Raw genomic sequence first — 20,994 nt, 5'->3', positions numbered from 1 at the left:
TTACTGTGACATCAGCAAGGGTGTTTATAGGATATCTTGGCTCTCTAGGTCCACACAGTGTTCATGTACAACCCACCTCTCGCTCTTATCACCTGTTTATTGTCTCTGAGTACACTGAATCAATTAATCTGTAATATATCCAGTCATGTTCTGGATCAACTTTAATTTCAAAACATTTGGATTGGATTATCATGGGGATATGATATCCAAACAAACTGCTTTCTTCTACTAGGAACATGATTGCACCATGCAATGTGAGCTAACCCAACGCGTTCAGATGTTTTCATATCTTAAAAAGTAGAAGTAGTTAACTTGCTATTATGGGAAAAACACAATTTAGAACAATGACAGTTTTTTTTTTTTTTTTTTTTTTTTGCTTTGGAAGTGTCCTGGACTTGTTCAAACAGCCTTCTTTACGGCCCATGGGTATTGTTCTGTAATCAGATTTAGAATCCGTTTCAAGGATTACATGCTGGGTAATTCCACACTAACAGAATTACACTGAGACTCAGATTTCTCACTGTAAAATGTATGCCAAACCAAAAACCATAGATTTTTTAAAGTTTAAACAAACCATACAGCTCTATGCACGAGGACTACTTGGAACAATTTACACAGAATTACTCTTTGCATCTGCACAGTTCTTCCAGTAAATGTGTTTTTTTTGTGAACTTTTCAGTGTAAATGTCCTTCCGAGTTTATACGAATTAAGATTAAAAGATGCCTGCAGAAAGAATGGGGTGTCTGTACACTGTAACATTACTGCAGAATTGTAGCGGGTTTCCAAACCAGTTAGTTCTATTAGCTATGCTGTATGATGTTACGCTGTGTGTAGCGGTTTGACTTGGAACGTTTTTTTTCTCGCCTGGTCACATACTGCTGATGTGTTGTGCATTTTGAAGTCGATTCTGTCCAAAAAAAGTTTCTTAAACGGAACAAAACAGGAATAAACATACCTGAATTTGTCCAATGGACTAATGATTACACCCTATATCAGCTAGATGCAGGCAAGAGTGTACAAGGTGGTATTGAATGTCACTGTCTGTCACCTCAAATTTGTCTCTCGACCCGTGTGCATCTACATTGTAAACTTTAATTTGAAGGCTAGGTTGTAGCAACCTCATGATGGGTATAGGGAAAATATGAGTATCATGTAGTAGCCTAAACCTATCAATGTTACATTGAACTGGGTGTATGGAATATGAATGACCAGCTTCACCTGGAATGCTTTTCCAACAGTCTTGAAGGAGTTCCCACATATGCTGAGCACTTGTTGGCCGCTTTACCTTCACTCAGCGGTCCAACTCATCCCAAACCATCCCAATTGGTTTGAGTTCGTGTGATTGTGGAGGACAAGTCATCTGATGCAACACTCCTTCACTCTCGTTCTTGGTCAAATAGCCCTTACACAGCCTGGAGATGTGTTGGGTCATTGTCCTGTTGAAAAACAATGATAGTCCCACTAAGCTCAGATGGGATGCCGTATCACTGCAAAATGCTGTGGTAGCCATGCTGGTTAAGTGTGCCTTGAATTCTAAATAAATCACTGACAGTGTCACCAGTAAAGCACCATCACGCCTCCTTCTCCATGCTTCACGGTGGGAACCACACATGCAGAGATCATCCGTTCACCTACTCTGCGTCTCACAAAGACACGGCGGTTGGAACCAAAAATCTCAAATTTGGACCAAAGCACAGATTTCCACCGGTCTAATTGCTTGTATTTCTTGGCCCAAGCAAGTCTCTTCTTCTTATTGGTGTCCATTAGTAGTGGTGTCTGCAGCAATTTGACCATGAAGGCCTGATTCATGCAGTCTCTTCTGAAAAGTTGATGTTGATGTGTCTGTTACTTCAACTCTGTGAACCATTTATTTGGACTGGAATCTGAGGCTGGTAACTCTAATGAACTTATCCTCTGCAGCAGAGGCAACTCTGGGTCTTCCTTTCCTGTTGCGGTACTCATGAGAGCCAGTTTCATCATAGCGCTTGATGGTTTTTGCAACTGCACTTGAAGAAACGTTCAACATTCTTGAAATGTTTCATATTGACTGACCTTCGTGTCTTAAAGTAATGATGGACTCTCATTTGTCTTTGCTTATTTGAGCTGTTCTTGCGATAATATGGACTTAGCCCTTTTTGGTAAAAGACCATCTTCTGTATACCAGCCCTACCTTGTCACAACATATCTGATTGGCTCAAACGCATTAAGAAGGAAATAAATTCCACAAATTAACTTTTAACAAGGCACACCTGTTAAGTGAAAGGCATTCCAGGTGACTACCTCATAAAGCTGGTTGAGAGAGTGCCAAGCTGTCAAGGCATAGGGTGGCTACTTTGAAGAATCTCTAATATAGCACACCTTTTGTTTCGAATGATTCCATGTGTATTATTTCATAGATTTGATGTCTTCACTATTATTCTACAATGTAGAAAATAGTAAAAATGAAAACTCTGGAATGAGTAGGTGTTTCCAAACTGTTGACTGGTACTGTATATAGGGTTAGAATATAAACAAATATAGGTAAAACGTGTATGTATATTAGTGCCTTCAGGAAGTATTAATACCCCTTGACTTATTCCACATGTTGTCATGTTACAATCTAAATTCAAAATGTATTAAATATTTATAAAGATTGCACCCATCTGCACATAATATCGCATAATAACAAAGTGAAACATGTTTGCACATATCTAATTTCCAAAGTATTCACACCCCTGAGTAAACATGTTAGAATCACCTTTGGCAGCAATTACAGCTGTGAGTCTTTCTGGGTTAGTCTCTGAGGTTTTCACACCTGGATTGCACAATGTTTGCACATTATTCTTTAAAAAAAATTGTCAAGTTGGTTGTTGATCTTAGCTAGAGAGCCATTTTTAAGTCTTGCCATAGATTTTCAAGCTGATATAAGTAAAAACTGTAACTATGCTACTTGGGTAGGGATGGGTGATTTTATATAGAATTAATTCAAATTTATGTTTTAGCTCAATGTTCCAAAAGCCTGGATTGCAAGAATCTAGTTCTAAAGGGTATTATTTTTTTACATTTTTTTTTTCTGTCCCAACTGCCAAATTTTAGAACAAAGCAGACTACTGAAATGGGACTATCAATGAACATGATTGTGGAATATTAATGCTGTCGCGCCTACCACGTACCGCTAGCAGCATTTTAGCCACAGACTGTTATATGCTAGCTGTCTAGTCTGTTTTTTATAAATGTGCAATGAGCATAAAATATGCATTTATATAAGGAATTGGCACCTCATTCTGAGAAATTAGTGTCTTTATATCCAGATAGCTTGTTCACTTTGTTTTGATGTTACTATGTTGTTCAAACAGTTGTAGACGGACATAAGGGTGTGTTCATAGCAGTTCAACTGTTCTACCTTTGTTAGCGAGAAATAGATCCAAGTAATCTAGAAAGATGGCTACTCAGTAGCGCGTGGGCTTGTGCTTGAGAGATTGTCTATGAGACCTGTGTTAATTGTCTATAACGCCTGCTACAAGAAGTTGGTCATTATCAGTGGATGTGCATTGTACATGATTCTGGTTACATTTGAAACAAAACGGGCATTTTCATAGACAGACTTGAAAGCCAGACAAGTGATTGTATCAAAAAAGCAGGTTAAACTGTTCTAATATAAAATAATTTAATTATTAGTGTGTCTTTATGGTTATGTCCTGAATTCATTTGATTATTCCTGACTGCTTGACATGCAGTGTGTTGACCTTTTTAATTGTGCAATAAACCTTAATTAGATAACATTAAAAACATTGAGCTATATGGTGAATCGCCCATAAGTAAAAAAAAATATATATATATATATATATAATAATAATTGAAATATGATTTTTAGGCCGTATCGCACTCAGGAACATTCAATGTCATCTTGGTAAGCAACTCCAGTGTAGATTTGGCCTGTTTTAGGTTATTGTCCTGCTGAAAGGAAATTTGTCTCCCAGTGTCTGTTGGAAAGCAGACAACCTGGTTTTCCTCTAGGATTTTGCCTGTCCTAAAAAACAACCTTAGTCTTGACTGATGGAAAGCATACCCATAACTTGATGCAGCAGCCACCACCATGCTTGAAAATATGAAGAGTGGTACTTAGTAATTAATGTGTTGGATTGGATATGCCCCAGACAATTTTTTATCTACCAATAGGTGCCCTTTGCTAGGCATTGGAAAACCTCCCTGGTCTTTGTGGTTGAATCTGTGTTTGAAACTCACTGCTCGACTGAAGTTTCTTACAGATAATTGTATGTGTGGGGTACAGAGATGAGGTAGTCATTAAAAAAATCATGTTAATCATTATTATTGCACACAGAGTGTGTCCATGCAACTTGTTAGGCACATTTTTACCCCTGAACTTATTTAGGCTTGCCATAATAAAAGGGTTGAACACTTATTGACTCGACATTTCAGCTTTTCATTTTTTGATTCATTTGTTAACATTTTTTAAATAATTCCACTTTGACATTTTTGGGTATTGTGTGTCGGCCAGTGACACAATCTAAATTGAATCAATTTTTAATTCAGGCTAACAATAAAATGTGGAAAAAGTCAGGGGGTGTGAATACTTTCTGAAGGCACTGTATGCCTCATCATAAAATAATATGTTTAAAAAGTTATATATAAAGATAATGTGTTTTAACGGAATTACAAGGCAATGTTTCTTAAAATTACAGAAGGGAAATCCTTTCTCAAACTATATACAGTGCATTTGGAAAGTATTCAGACCCCTTGACTCGTTCCACATTTTGTTACGTTACAGCCATATTCTAAAATTGATTAAATAAAACAATTTCCTCATCAATCTACACACAATACCCAATAATGACAAAGCAAAAACTGGTTTTAAATTTTCATTGCAAAAAAATAAACAAATCCCTTATTTACCTAAGTATTCAGACCCTTTGCTATGAGACTCGAAATTGATCTCAGGTGCATCCTGTTTTCATTGATCATCCTTGAGATGTGTCTACAACCTGATTGGAGTCCACCTGTGCTAAATTCAATTGATTGGACATGATTTGGAAAGGCATACACCTGTCTATAAGGTCCCACAGTTGACAGTGCATGTCAGAGCAAAAACCAAGCCTTGAGGTCGAAGGAATTGTCAGTAGAGCTCCAAGACAGGATTGTGTCAATGCACAGATCTGGGGAAGGGTACCAAAAAATGTCTGCAGCATTGAAGGTTCCCAAGAACACAGTGGCCTCCATCATTCTTAAATGGAAGAAGTTTGAAACCACCAACTACTACTGTAAAGCTGGCCGCCTGGCCAAACTGATCAATAGGGTGAGAAGGGCCTTGGTCAGGGAGGTTACCAGGAACCTGATGGTCACTCTTACAGACCTCCGGAGTTCCTCTGTGGAGATGGGAGAACCTTCCAGAAGGACAACCATCTCTGCAGCACTCCACCAATCAGGCCTGTATGGTAGTGGCCAGACAAAGTCACTCCTCAGTAAAAGGCACATGACAGTCCGCTTGGAGTTTTCCAAAAGGCACATGAAGACGCTCAGACCATAAGAAACAAGATTCTCTGGTTTGATAAAACCAAGATTGGACACTTTGGCCTGAATGCCAAGCGTCACGTCTGGAGGAAATCTGGCACCATCCCTACGGTGAAGCATGGTGGTGGAAGCATTATGCTGTGGGGATGTTTTTCAGCGGCAGGGACTGGGAGACTAGTCAGAATCGAGGCAAAGAGACCTCTGGAGAGATCTGAAAATAGCTGTGCAGTGGATGCTCCCAACCTGACAGAGCTTAAGAGGATATGCAGAGAAAAATGGGAGAAACTCCCCAAATACAGTTGTACCAAGTTTGTAGCGTCATACCCAAGAAGACTCAAGGCTGTAATCACTGGCAAAGGTGCTTCAACAAAGTACTGAGAGAGGGGTCTGAATACTTATGTAAATGTGATATTTTAGTTTTATATTTTGAATGCATTTGCTAAAATTTCTAAAACCTGTTTTTGTTTTGTCATTATGGGGTATTGTGTGTAGATTGATGAGGGGGAAAAACAATTGAATCCATTTTAGAATAAGGCCGTAACTTAACAAAATGTGGAAATAGTCCAGGGGTCTGAATACTTTCCGAATGCACTGTATGTGTTGATATTATTTGGCAGGGGTCTTTAAAAACAAATGTATTTCTAAAACCTACACATGCTATTCTACACATTTTGCCATGAGGCTGAGAGGAAAATTAGATTTTTGTATAGCTAATCTCATGCTGTTGTACACATTTTGCCATGAGACTCTAAATATTTTAAGCGAACTAAAGCAAAAAATGTAGGTGTGTTGGCTGATAAAGTCACTAGATTAAGAGCTGTGTTGTTTGCTAAATGAACAAATGAAGTCACTGGCAAGTGGTGGTCCTGTCTATCTCTGGTGTCAGCTGGTAACAGCCGAGCTGTAGTGGAGAGGATGTGTGTGTGTGTTGCTCTGTCTGATTTCGACAGTCTTCTCCTCCTGGGGTTTGTATTTGATTTCATACAAATTCCTCTCAACTGAAGTAACAATATCATTGCGCTTCATGTGTTCCTCTCTCAAATCCAGCAGAGCCCAAAGAGAGGCTTGATTTAGGCTGAATATCACTGGGAGAGGTAAGCCATCAGGGCCTGGAGTCATTTCTATATTGGATATACTTGGGAGCGGGACATGGCTTTTGTTAACTTCAATGTTCCCTATCTGTGCCCCAGATAAAAGCAGCTTTGGATGGAGGAGAAGTCACATCGCAGACGTTTTATTTGCAGACAGATCATTTAAATGAAGTGAATGCCATTTCAGTCTTTGAGGCTTAGGCTGAGTGCTTCACTAGTGTTTCATAGGGCTCTCTCTCTGTCGTCACACAGCGTCTCTAGATCATCATATTGGAGACATAGCTGGATATATATATATATATATATATATATATATAATAATAAACAAGAATGACTCAGACTGCTACTGTCAATTTTATTAAAACATGCAGGAGGTCTCTGTTGGTGGAGGAGGAGCTAAGATCTGAAAAATGTACACAGTAGTGTCTTTTCACAGCAGTGTGACTGGCACGCAAGGTTATACACACAGTCACTGCTATGAGTATCACCACACCTCACATTTTCACCCTACATCCCATTTTATCTTCTAATTTGTCAATAGGCCTAACTTTCCTGGCAGATAAGTTCCATGTATCCATTTAAGTTAGCCAAGAGGTCAACGAGAGATAGTTAGAGTGTCTCTGACAGAAGTCAACGAGAGACAGTTATCAGAGTGTCTCTGACAGAAGCCAACGAGAGACAGTTGGCTTCTGTCAGAGACACTCTGATAACTGTCTCTCGTTGGCTTCTGTCAGAGACATTCTGATAACTGTCTCTCGTTGGCTTCTGTCAGAGACACTCTGATAACTGTCTCTCGTTGGCTTCTGTCAGAGACACTCTGATAACTGTCTCTCGTTGGCTTCTGTCAGAGACACTCTGATAACTGTCTCTCGTTGGCTTCTGTCAGAGACACTCTGATAACTGTCTCTCGTTGGCTTCTGTCAGAGACACTCTGATAACTGTCTCTCGTTGGCTTCTGTCAGAGACACTGATAACTGTCTCTCGTTGGCTTCTGTCAGAGACACTCTGATAACTGTCTCTCGTTGGCTTCTGTCAGAGACACTCTGATAACTGTCTCTCGTTGGCTTCTGTCAGAGACACTCTGATAACTGTCTCTCGTTGGCTTCTGTCAGAGACACTCTGATAACTGTCTCTCGTTGGCTTCTGTCAGAGACACTCTGATAACTGTCTCTCGTTGGCTTCTGTCAGAGACACTCTGATAACTGTCTCTCGTTGGCTTCTGTCAGAGACACTCTGATAACTGTCTCTCGTTGGCTTCTGTCAGAGACACTCTGATAACTGTCTCTCGTTGGCTTCTGTCAGAGACACTCTGATAACTGTCTCTCGTTGGCTTCTGTCAGAGACACTCTGATAACTGTCTCTCGTTGGCTTCTGTCAGAGACACTGATAACTGTCTCTCGTTGGCTTCTGTCAGAGACACTCTGATAACTGTCTCTCATTGGCTTCTGTCAGAGACACTGATCCATTTAACACTTGCCCTTCCTTTAGACATCCACTGTCCAGTTGGATAGAGAGTAACTGGCTAGCAAATAGGCTGTAGGCCTATCTTGGGAAGCATAGAAGTTTATTTATTTATTTTATTTATTTATTTATTTCACCTTTATTTAACCAGGTAGGCAAGTTGAGAACAAGTTCTCATTTACAATTGCGACCTGGCAAGTAATGTAAAGTAATGTCCGACCATCAATATGAAAATAGTAATAATGTTTCAATTAGAATATACATATATTGTCGACTATTTTAGTTCACAACTTCATTGTCTTTTACGTTTGTGCCTTGAACTAATGTTTACACTACAGGAAATGGGGGGGGGGGGCGAGGACGCCCCCATCCACATCGATGGGACTACAGTGGGTCGGGTCGAGAGCTTCAAGTTCCTCGGTGTCCAAATCACTAAGGACTTCAAATGGTCCACACACACGTGCACAGTCGTAAAGAAGGCGCAACAGTGCCTCTTCCCCCTCAGGAAGTTGGAAAAGTTTGGCGTGGGCCCTCAAATCCTCAAAGTTCTACAGCTGTACCATTGAGAGCATCTTGACTGGCTACATCACTGCTTGGTATGGCAGAAGCACCGCCCTCGACCTCATGGCACTACAGAGGGGGGTGAGAATAGCCCACTAAGACCGAGCTCCCTGACATTCAGGACATTCAGGCAGTGTGAAAGGAAGGCCCAGAAAATCATTAAAGACTTCAGCCACCCAAGTCATAGACTGTTCTCTCTGCTTCCACATGGCAAGCAGTACCAGTGCATCAAAGTCTGATACCAACAGGCTCCTGAACAGATTATATCTCCATGCTATAAGACTGCGAAATAGCTAACTTAATAGCTAACAAAATGTCAACACCGACTGAGTTGACCCTTGTATTTTATTTATTTTCAGTACAGGTTCTACACACATGGACACCACTCAAATACAATCATAATCAACACTGCTGCTACTATGTTTATCATATATCCTGATGCCTAGTCACCTTACCCCTATACATATATACCTCTTGTCACTCCAGTATCCCTGCACATTGTAAATATGGTACTGGAACTGAGCCTTTATATCGCTTACTTACTTCTCCTGTTCTTCTTATGTCTTATCTTTATTTCTTGTGTGTTTTTGTTCTACCTTATGTTATTCTTTGTATTATACTGAACAAAAATATAAACACATCATGCAACAATTTCAATTCAAAGATTTTACTGAGTTACAGTTCATATAAGGATAATGAGTCAATTTAAATAAATTCATTAGGCCCTAATCTATGAATTCCACATGACTGGGAATACAGATATTCATCTGTTGGTCACAGATACCTTAACAAAAAAATGGTAGGGGCGTGGATCAGAAAACCAGTCAGTATCTGGTGTGACCACCATTTGCCTCATGCAGCACGACACAACTCATTCGCATAGAGTTAATCAGGCTGTTGATTGTGGCCTGTGGAATGTTGTTCCACTGGAACACTGTCATACATGTCGATCCAGAGCATCCCAAACATGCTCAATGGGTGACAAGTCTGGTGAGTATGTAGGACATAGAGAACTAGGCCATTTTCAGCATCCAGGAATTGTCGACAGATCCTTGCGACATGGCGACATGCATTATCATGCTGAAAGAGGAAGTGATGGCGGCAGATGAATGGAACGTTAATGGGCCTCAGGATCTTGTCACTGTATCTCTGTGCATTCAAATTGCCATTGATAAACCACTCGCCCACACATTGTCCCTAGCTTATGCCTACCAATACCATAACTCCACCGCCACCATGGGGCACTCTGTTCACAACGTTGTCATCGGCAAACCACTCGCCCACACGACGCCATACACATGGTCTGCAATAGTGAGGCCGGTTGGACGTTCTGTCAAATGATCTAAAACGACGGAGATGGCTTATGGTAGAGAAAGTAACATTACATTCTATGGCAACACCAGACTACTATGTAAATGACTTATTAAATGTATTCACTTAGCCTATGTTATACACGTTCACAGTAGCAGCACGGTTCTGTGGCCATAGAAAACAGCTAAATTGCATTACTGAGTGTAGATGAAGACAGGAACCACTACAATTGCACCAATTTACTGTCGGTTTCAAACACATTCACATATTTACCCCCTCCTTCTCCTCAGCAGCAGCCACCTCTGAGGTCAACTGAAGTCTCTCCTGTACCAAAGAGTTGTAAACGAGACTGCTATCGCTCCAGGTCCAGAACCGACCTCTCTGGGGTGCTCGGGTAGAGGAAGACATCCTGATGATTGGAGCCCCAGCAGTCCAAGAGCCTTCGCTAAAGCAGAGAGACCAGAAGACCACAGCCTGAACCAACCCTTTGTCTTTCAAACCTAATTAAACTTTAAATATCTTAAGAAATAATAGACCGCGTTCATCTGAGAAAGAGAGGGAGGGGGAGGAACAAGCATCAGACTCTGGTCTGACTGGAAGACACACATACACAGTCAGCCTGCCCCTGTTGTCCTCGGATGGAGACCCTGGCTGGATCCAGACTCAGCTGCAACATTACAGGTATGTCTTAATGATGTTTTACGGTTACGATCGGTTTATTTCCAGTCATAATACACACTAAAGTAGATGGTCGAGGGTTGTCTTTCATAATTCTCTAGGTGAGATCGGCATAGTTATTTGGTGTGTAATTAACACTTTTCATATAAAAATGATTAATATTACAATATTTATAGCAGAAGCTTAGTACCTAATATGGACATAAACTTTAATTGAAAATGTGGTATTTTGATAAGGGGGATGAAACATTTAAAAATAAGCTTCAAAAGCCCACGAAGTAGAGACATAGGCTCCTGCCAGGTTCAGCAAAATCTTTACAAACTTTTAATATGTTTATTATGCTACTTTGTGCAAAATGGTTTAAGTTGTCATTATGGAATGTTGCAGGTTGCAGCTGAATTTGGTTATTATTTTTGTGTTTTTTTGTCACAAGGTTTTAAAGGGGTTTGAGTTGAGAAATAATCCAAGTTTGGGCTGAGATGTTAGAATATTTCACCATTCCCTTGGTTAGTTCCAGCTTCCATTGACCCGTACATTGATAAACTGTAAACTGCTCCAAATATGACATTTGACGGCTTTATGTTGGTGCCGTCAGTCTCTACCCTTCTCTTCCGTAGTGGATCAACTACCTCGGGCTGAACTGCAGTAAGCCCAACCAGTCACAGTACATGGTCAATGCCAGCTGCATGGTATTGCACTTCATAATGAGTTTTGCTGTATTTTATGTCTCTAAATATGTAAATTACATCTATCAGAAATCCTAGATGGATTCATGTGGTTATGTTGTGTCAAATCTGCTCTTAGGTTGTCTTCCATCACTCCCCATACCAAAGACTTAGGGTATTTAAACTCAACATAAACATCTTAGCGATAGATGTATGATGTCGCTGACAGAGTGGGCTGCTTCGCTTCTAGTTCACAAGCATTTTGCTACACCTGCAATAACATCTGCTAAATATGTATGTGACAAAGAAAATTTGATTTGATTTATTCTGCCATTCATGTCAATGTTGTCACGTTTCACCAAAGCTGTTTGACCCCAGTGTTCAGCATCAGTAAACATTGTCCACAAAGCTGATAAGATCTCTGGAGTAAACCTGACAAAATAACTGTGGAAATAAATACAGCTTTATTGGGCTTATCGAGATCTAGCCACTGATCATCAAGACCTATAAAAAGGCACAACAGGGAGATTGGCCATAAAACCAGATAGAGCGAACCATCTAGACCATAATGATGGTTCTATATTACACACATACACCACATCCCAGTAATTACATACAGATGCTAGGATGCTGCTTCACTGTGTGGTGATTCCTATCACAGGGCTAACACTATGCTAGAAATATTGGCACGAACAGCTTAGAAGATACCTTGACGAATTGAGGCTGTTCTGAGAGCAGAAGCGGCTGCAACTCAATATTAGGAAGGTGTTCTTTCCTATACTCAGTGTATGAAGATTGAGATTCTTAATATTTGTGTGATTACGAACCGTCAATTAATCAAGTTTTTTTTTTATCGCTTTTGAGGCCTCATCGTAAAAGTGCATTCTGTTATCCACTAATGGTTGTGGTTGTTTTTTTTACTGCTTTATTGGACAGTAAACTCAGGCTTCATATCTCTTTCAAATCCTCAGAGATTTGTGTAAAGTACATGCTACGTTACACTTGTGAACAAATGATGTCAGCAACAAGATACCATTAAGCTGTTAAATGTTTATAGCACCTCTTAAGGATTCATCTTTGAAATTGTTCGCTCAAAGAGAGAAAAAACTATGTTTCCTTTTATAAAAACAAATGTCTACCCTTTCTAATGCCATAGAACTAAACAGACAATTTGAACTGGGTTGTAAGTGACTAAAAGCATATTTGGCGTTATGATTAAATGGCTCTTGTCTATACATTTGTAATGATGTAAGATTGAGTAGAGAGATGTGATATCTACAGATGAAAATTTGCTTTGTTGCTAACTCCGGCACTTTGGCGTTGATTCATGTGCGCTGTCCCTGTTAAATGTATGTTATTCTTTCACTCTGATACAGTTGTGTTCTAAAATAATTGGCTGTGGAATGTATCCAGTGGTGTAAAAATACTTTAAAGTACAACTTTAGTCGTTTTTTTCCTGTACTTTAGTATTCATATTTTTTACATTTACTTTTACTCCACTATATTCCTAAAGAAAATAATGTACTTTTTATTTTAAAATGTAATGTACATTTTCCCTGACACCCAAAAGTACATTTCAAATGGTCCAATTCATGCACGTATCAAGAGAACATCCCAGGTCATCCCTACTACCTCAGATCTGGTCAACTCACTAAACACAAAGGCTTCATTTGTAAATAATGTTGGAGTGTGCCCCTGGCTATCCGTAAATAAATACAATTTCTGGTTTGCTTAATATAAGGAATGTAAAATGGTTCATACTTTTGATACTTAAAGTAAAGATTCACCAATTTTTTTATATTATATTGTTTTTGTGGAACTCTGAGTGATGTTCTATCCATTCCATAGGTCATTTCATCTGTATCTGAGTTTATGGCGTTCAAGCAGGCAGAGATCCGTCCGGTATGACGTAGCACTGTGATAAAGTCTCTCTCACTACACTGGAAGTTAATAGGAATACGACTTTTTGTCCGTGAAAACATCTATCATACATTTCATATTCCAGTACTAGCCGATGTCATAACGCGTTAGGTTGTCTTCTCTTCAATGAGCCATTGATCATTTTTTTGCGATATTCCTACCTTGAAAAATGTGTAATTTAACAGAGGGTCTAGCACGTTTTTCCTATTTGTCTGCCTCTGTAGTCCAGGGTGCATTGCATGGTACCATTGTGAATGTCAGACTCCACTCTGTGAGGCACATCAATCTGTCAGGTTGAACATGGTGAGATTGTAGACTCCTAAATTGATAGTGCAGTTTGTTTAGGTGATTCTACAGCTAACTAGCTACTTACATTCTGATATTTATTTTGGTATTATTGTGTGTAGCTACGTTTGCTTGCTAGCTAGCTACTAGCTAGCCAGCCAGCTCATAGAGATGCAACAGATTTCCACACAAATTTTTGACATGTTACTAACAACCGTATTAGAAGGACAAAATTAAACATTTGGTCACAAAAATATTGTTCTCAGATCTTAGTGTTATGTAACACTGTAAATAAAGGAATGAGTGGTTTTGGGTGGATTTGGACTTATAAGTAATTATATTATAGCAATTACATTTACTTTTGATATTTAAGCACAGTATATTTAAAAGCATACTTTAAAACTTTTGCTGAGGTAGTATTTTATTGGGTGACTTTCACTTTAACTTGAGTCATTTTCTATTAAGGTACCTTTACTTTTACTCAAGTATGACAGTTGTGTAATTTTCCACCACTGAATGTACCTAAACATCTGGTCAAATTAAATGGACAACATCACCACTATCAGATGTAAATATTTAGTTGAAAGAATGCTTTAAAATCAACACTACTTAGTGTTTATAGTGGAAATATAATCCTGAATTTACATGACGACGCACACCGTCCACACAACTTAATAGACATTTCCAAACTATTTGTTGTTGTTGTATGTTTGTTGTATTGATCTACTACAGCATTGGCATATGTTGGAATCTAACTGATAACTTTGTTTAAAAACAAATCTCCACCTTGTCAGTGGGTTGTTATTCTGAGTGATTGGACTAGTGTTGTATTGCAAAATGCTCCATCTGTAAGAACGCAGTGAGCTCACACATCACCCAGATGTTTTCAATCAATATTTGTTGACACGAAGAACCATTAGATTACTAATCACATTTGCATAAACATTTCAACATTTTCTTATTTACCTCGCATGTTTTCTAAATTAGTTTTCGTACCGAGTTTACATACGGTGGCCCTGAAGTACAAACATGTATAGAACTTAAGTACTACGGGGCCTACTAGCCACACACAGAAAACATCAACAGCTTCCAGCCCTAAACAGCCTGCATTCCCCACCAGTGACCTACTCTCAACAGAAGTAAACAAATGTCTATATGAGCTGTGGTGTGAGGGGCTCATCTGTTTGTTGGACAGCCCAGTCCCAAGTAAACAAACAATACAACTGGCTTAGTTAATGTGGGGTTCCCCATGTTTTCTTCCTTCCAGCGGTGAACTCCCTTACAGTTTACATGGAGGAAATACTAATGTCTTGGCTATTTACTTTGCTGTTAGTGTGTAGTTACTTGACAGAGATCAATAAGGGCTTGCTTGAGAAAGCTTGGCAGTTTTATGGCAAGCATACAGTACCAGTCAAAAATTCCAAGGTTTTTCTATATTTGTACTATTTTCTACATTGTAGAATAATGGTGAAGACATCAACTATGAAATAACAGTTGTGGAATCATGTACTAACCCCCAAAAAGGAAACAAATATTTTAGATTCTTCAAAGCAGCCAGCCTTTGCCTTGATGACAGCTTTGCACACTCTTGGCATTCTCTCAACCAGCTTCCAACCGCCGTGTCTTGCAAAGAGACGGCGGTTGGAACCCAAAATCTCAAATTTGGACTTTCCACCGGTCTAATGTCCATTGCTTGGCCCAAGCAAGTATCTTATTGGTGTCCTTTAGTAGTGGTTTCTTTGCAGCAATTCGACTATGAAGGCCTGATTCACACAGTCTTTTCTGAACAGTTGATGTTGAGATGTGTCTGTTACTTGAACTCTGAGAAGCATTTATTTAGGCTACAATCTGAGGTGCAGTTAACTCGAATGAACTTGTCCTCTGCAGCAGAGGTAACTCTGGGTCTTCCTTTCCTGTGGCGGTCCTCATGAAAGCCAGTTTCATCATAGCGCTTGATGGTTTTTGTGACTGCACTTGAAACTTTCAGTTCTTGACATTTTCCGGATTGATGACCTTCATGTCTTAAAGTAATGATTGACTGTCATTTCGCTTTGCTTATTTGAGTTGTTCTTGCCATAATATAGACTTGGTCTTTAACCAAATAGGGCTATCTTCTGTATTCCACCCCTACCTTGTCACAATACAACTGATTGGCTCAAACGCATTAAGACGGAAATAAATTCCACAAATTAACTTTTAACAAGGCACACCTGTTAATTGAAATGCATTCCATGTGACTACCTCATGAAGCTGGTTGAGAGAATGCCAATAGTGTGCAAAGCTGTCAAGGCAAAGGGTGCCTTCTTTGAAGAATCTCAAATATAACACATATCTATTCAAAACAAAAGACAAAAAATATGTATCTACTTTTAGACTTAGACTTTGAGACCTACAAAGTCATAGTCATCTGTTGTCTGCAATACCAGATGTTTGTAGCGCTTAGCGGGAAATGTCCTATGTCTACTCTGTATTATATGAACCGTTATATGACGTCTTATTGTTGTTAGACGAGAGAGGGAGGGAGTGGGGAGAGAAAGTAGAGGAGGGAGAGAGCGATGGAAGCTTAGAGAGAAATAAAGGGGGGGAGTGAGACATGGAAGTTGGGAGTTGGACATGGTCCAGGTCCTTGTCTGCCTGCTGTCTGGGCTCCACCTCTGTGTTGTCAGCCAGGATAGGTGAATATGCTCCATCTGCTCAGAGAGAGAGATGGATTGGTCATATGGTCACACACAGGAGTCGTCTCACTATGGAAACAATGTAATAACAAACTATCATAGAAAGCAACTGTTATTCTCTATAATATTTGGTTGTATATTTGTAATTTTCTTTTAGTGCAAATGCCACAATCGTTCATTTATCCCCTAATAGAAATTAGGACGGCCATTTGAAGATGGTGTAGGAGGGGATGGCTGCCATCTTATCGGCTCTTAACCAACCATGCTATTTTTTTTATATTTTTTTTCGCGTTGTTCCTAACTTGTTTTGTACATGATGTTGCTGCTACCGTCTCTTATGACCGAAAAGAGCTTCTGGACATCAGAACTGGGATTACTTAACTCAAATTGGATGGAGTTCTTCAATGAGTTGGACGCGAGGGATATACTACAGACACCCGACCAGGCCCAGATCCCCGTGATTCGCTGGAAATGGAAACGTAGGTTTTGCGGAAAGAGATCAGAATGCCTTGTGAGGATCAAGAGACGAGTGGCTAATCTGCTCTTGCCTTTCGTTCTGCTAGCTAACGTTCAAGTACTGGAAAATAAATTGGGCGAACTGAAAGCACGTATATACTACCAACGGGAGATAACATTTTCTAATATCTTATGTTTCATGAGTCGTGGCTGAACAACGACATTAAGAACATACAGCTGGCGGGTTATACACTATCGGCAGGACAGAACAGCAGCCTCTGGTAAGACACGGGGCGGGGGTTATGCATATTTGTAAACAATAGCTGGTGAACGATATCTAAGGAAGTCTCAGGGTTTTGCTCGCCTGAGGTAAAGAATCTCATGATAAGCTGGAGACCACACTATCTACCTAGAGAGTTTTCATCTGTATTTTTCTTAGCTTTCTACATAGCACCACAGACACAGCCTGGCACTAAATGATGAGCTGTATTCCGCCATAAGCAAACAGGAAAACGCTCATCCAGAGGCGGCGCTCCTAGTGGCCGGGGACTTTAACCTCTTATAGTGCATGGAAACTTAAATCAGTTTTACCTAATTTCTATCAGCATGTTAAATGTGCAACCAGAGGGAAAAAAATTCTAGACCACCTTTACTCCACACACAGAGATGCGTACAAAGCTCTCCCTCGCCCTCCATTTGGCAAATCTGACCATAAATCTATCCTCCTTATTCCTGCTTACAAGCAAAAATGAAAACAGAAAGCACCAGTGACTCGATCTACAAAAAAAGTGGTCATGTGAAGCAGATGCTAAACTACAGGACAGTTTTGCTATCGCAGTCTGCAATATGTTCCGGGATTCTTTCGATGGCATTGAGGAGTACACCACATCTGTCACTGACTTTATTAATAAGTGCATCGAGGACATCGTCCCCACAGTGACTGTACGTACATACCCCAACCAGAAGCCACGGATTACAGGCAACATTCTCACTGAACTAAAGGGTAGAGCTGCTGCTTTCAAGGAGCGGGACTCTAACCCAGAAGCTTATAAGTCCTGCTATGCCCTCCGAAGAACCATCAAACAGGCAAAGTGTCAATACAGGACTAAGATCAAATTGTACTACACCAGCTCCGACACTCATCGGATGTGGCTTGCAAACTATTACAGACTACAAAGGGAAGCACAGCTGAGAGCTGCTCAGTGACACAAGCCTAACAGACGAGCTAAATAACTTCTATGCTCACTTTGAGACAAGTAAAACTGAAACATGCATGAGAGCATCAGCTGTTCTGGACGACTGTGATCATGCTTTCCGCAGCCGATGTGAGTAAGACCTTTTAAACAGGTCAACATTCACAAGGCCGCTTGGCCTGACGGATTACCAGGACGTGTGTACTCCGAGCATGCGCTGACCAACTGGCAAGTGTCTTCACTTGCATTTTCAACCTCTACCTGTCTGAGTCTGTAATACCAACATGTTTCAAGCAGACCACCATAGTCCCTGTGCCCAAGAACACTAAGGTAACCTGCCTAAATGACTACCGAAATTATGCACTCTCTATTGCACTCCACACTGCCCTTTCCCACCCGGACAAAAGGAACACCTATATGAGAATGCTTTTCATTGACTACAGTTCAGCGTTCAACACCATAGTGTTTAATCCTAAACTAAGGACCTTAGGACTAAACATCTCCCTCTGCAACTTGATCCTGGACTTCCTGACGGGCTGCCCCCAGGTGGTAAGGGTAGATGACAACACGTCCGCCATGCTGATCCTCAACACTGGGGCCCCTTAGGGGTGCGTGCTCAGTCCCCTCCTGTACTCCCTGTTTAGTCATGACTGCACGGCCAGGCATGACTCCAACACCATCCATTAAGTTTTCTGATGACACAACAGTGGTAGGCCTGATCACCGACAACGATGAGACAGCCTATAGGGAGGAGGACAGTGACCTGACCGTGTGGTGCAAGGACAACAACCTCTCCCTCAATGTGATCAATACAAAGGAGATGATTGTGGACTACAGGAAAAGGAGGACCGTGCACACCCCCTTTCTCATTGACGAGGCTGTAGTGGAGCAGGTTGAGAGCTTCAAGTTCCTTGGCGTCCACATCACCAACAAACTATCATTTTCCAAACACACCAAGACAGTCGTGAAGAGGGCACGAGAAAACCTGTGTCTGTCCCCCCCCCCCCCCCCCCCCCCCCCCAGGAGACTGAAAAGATTTGGCATGGGTCCTCAGATCCTCAAAAGGTTTTACAGCTACACCATCGAGAGCATCCTGCATCACTGCCTGGTATGGCAACTGCTTGGACTCTTACCGCAAGGCACTGTACAGAAACCCAGCCTAAAACCCCAAACAGCAAACAATGCAGATGTAGAAGCATGGTGGCTTGGAAAAACTCCCTAGAAAGGCCGGAACCTGGGAAGAAACCTAGACGAACCAGGCTGAGGGGTGGCCAGTCCTCTTCTGGCTGTGCCGGGTGAAGATTATAACAGAACATGGCCAAGATGTTCAAACGTTCATAGATGACCAGCAGGGTCAGATAATAATAATAATCACAGTGGTTGTAGAGGGTGCAACAGGTCAGCACCTCAGGAGTAAATGTCAGTTGACTTTTCATAGCCGATCATTCAGAGTTTGAGACAGCAGGTGCGGTAGAGAGCGAGTCCAAAGCATCATGGTCTGGGACAAGGTAGCACGTCCGGCGAACAGGTCAGGGTTCCATAGCCCCAGGCAGAACAGTTGAAACTGGAGCAGCAGTATGACCAGGTGAACTGGGGACAGCAAGGAGTCATCAGGCCAGGTAGTCCTGAGGCATGGTCCTAGGGCTCAGGTCCTCAGAGAGAGAGATATTACTTAAATTCACACAGGACACCGGATAAGACAGGAGGAATACTCCATATAAAACAGACTGACCCTAGCCCCCCAACACATTATCTATTGCAGCATAAATACTGGAGGTTGAGACATGAGGGGTCGGGAGACACTGTGGCCTGTCCGATGATACCCCCAGACAGGGCCAAACAAGCAGGATATAACCCCACCCACTTTGCCAAAGCACAGCCCCCACACCACTGGAGGGCTATCTTCAACCACCAACCTACTACCCTGAGACAAGGCTGAGTATAGCCCACAAAGATCTCCCCCACGGCACAAACCCGAGGGGGGTGCCAACCCGGACCGGGAGATCACGTCAATGACTCAACCCACTCAAGTGACGCACCCCTCCTAGGGACGGCATGGAAGAGCACCAGTAAGCCAGGGACTCAGCCCCCGTAATAGGGTTAGAGGCAGAGAATCCCAGAGGAGAGAGGGGAACCGGCCAGGCAGAGACAGCAAGGGAGGTTCGTCACTCCAGTTCCTTTTCGTTTACCTTCACACCCCTGGGCCAGACTACACTCAATCATCGGACCTACTGAAGAGGTGAGTCTTCAATTAAGACGGCATCTCTCACATGAATAAGCAGACCATTCCATAAAAATGGATCTCTATAGCAGAAAGCTCTGCCTCCAGCTGTTTGCTTGGACAGTAAGGACAGTAAGGAGGCCTGCGTCTTGTGATCGTAGCGTACGTGTAGGTATGTACGGCAGGACCAAATCAGAAAGGTAGGTAGGAGCAAGCCCATGTAATGCTTTGTAGATTAGCAGTAAAACCTTGAAAGCCCTACACTTAACAGGAAGCCAGTGTACAGAGGCTAGCACTGGAGTAATATGATCAAATATTTTGGTTCTAGTCAAGATTCTAGCAGCCGTGTTTAGCACTAACTGAAGTTTTATTTTGTGCTTTATCCAGGTAGCCGGGAAGTAGAGCATTGCAATAGTCTAATCTAGAAGTGACAAAAGCATGGATACATTTTTCTGCATCATTTTTGGACAAAGTTTCTGAATTTTGCAATGTTACGAAGATGGAAAAAAGGGCCCGGAATAACGCCGAGGTCCTTCAGTTTTATTTGTGATGACTGTACAACCATCAAGATTAATTGTCAGATCCAACAGAAGATCACTTTGTTTCTTGGGACCCATAACTAGCATCTCTGTTTTGTCCGAGTTTAAAAGTAAAACATTTGCTGCCTTCTACTTCCTTATGTCTGAAACACAGCATTCCAGGGAGGGCAATTTTGGAGCTTCACCATGTTTCATTGAAATGTACAGCTGTGTATCGTCCTCATAGCAGTGAAAGTTAACATTTGTTTCCAAATGACATCACCAAGAGGTAAAATATATTGTGAAAACAATAGTGGTCGTAAAATGTAACCTTGAGGAACACGGAAATTTACAGTTGATTTGTCAGAAGACAAACCATCCACAGAGACAAACTGATATCTTTCCGACAGATCTAAACCAGGCCAGAACTTGTTCGTGTAGACCAATTTG

General features: G+C 41.1%; 1 protein-coding gene across 9 annotated transcripts in view; it reads left to right on the top strand.

The window, feature by feature from the left end:
* The window catches only part of LOC115156125 (myocardin), a 191,963-nt gene that overhangs the window by 1,846 nt on the left and 169,123 nt on the right, over positions 1 to 20,994 (top strand). For 7 of the 9 annotated variants that reach the window (XM_029703493.1, XM_029703459.1, XM_029703475.1 and 4 more), the window contains exon 2: positions 10,224 to 10,614. The exons of 1 other annotated variant lie outside the window; for it this stretch is intronic. The gene's annotated coding sequence lies outside the window, so the exon portion shown is untranslated. The remainder of the gene's footprint in view (positions 1 to 10,223; positions 10,615 to 20,994) is intronic. One more of the 9 variants, XM_029703452.1, reaches the window with a different exon arrangement.

The sequence above is a fragment of the Salmo trutta genome, chromosome 2 (genome assembly GCF_901001165.1).
Source record: "Salmo trutta chromosome 2, fSalTru1.1, whole genome shotgun sequence".
NCBI classification, from domain to species: Eukaryota; Metazoa; Chordata; class Actinopteri; order Salmoniformes; family Salmonidae; genus Salmo; species Salmo trutta.
This window is presented reverse-complemented; position numbering and strand designations above follow the sequence as displayed.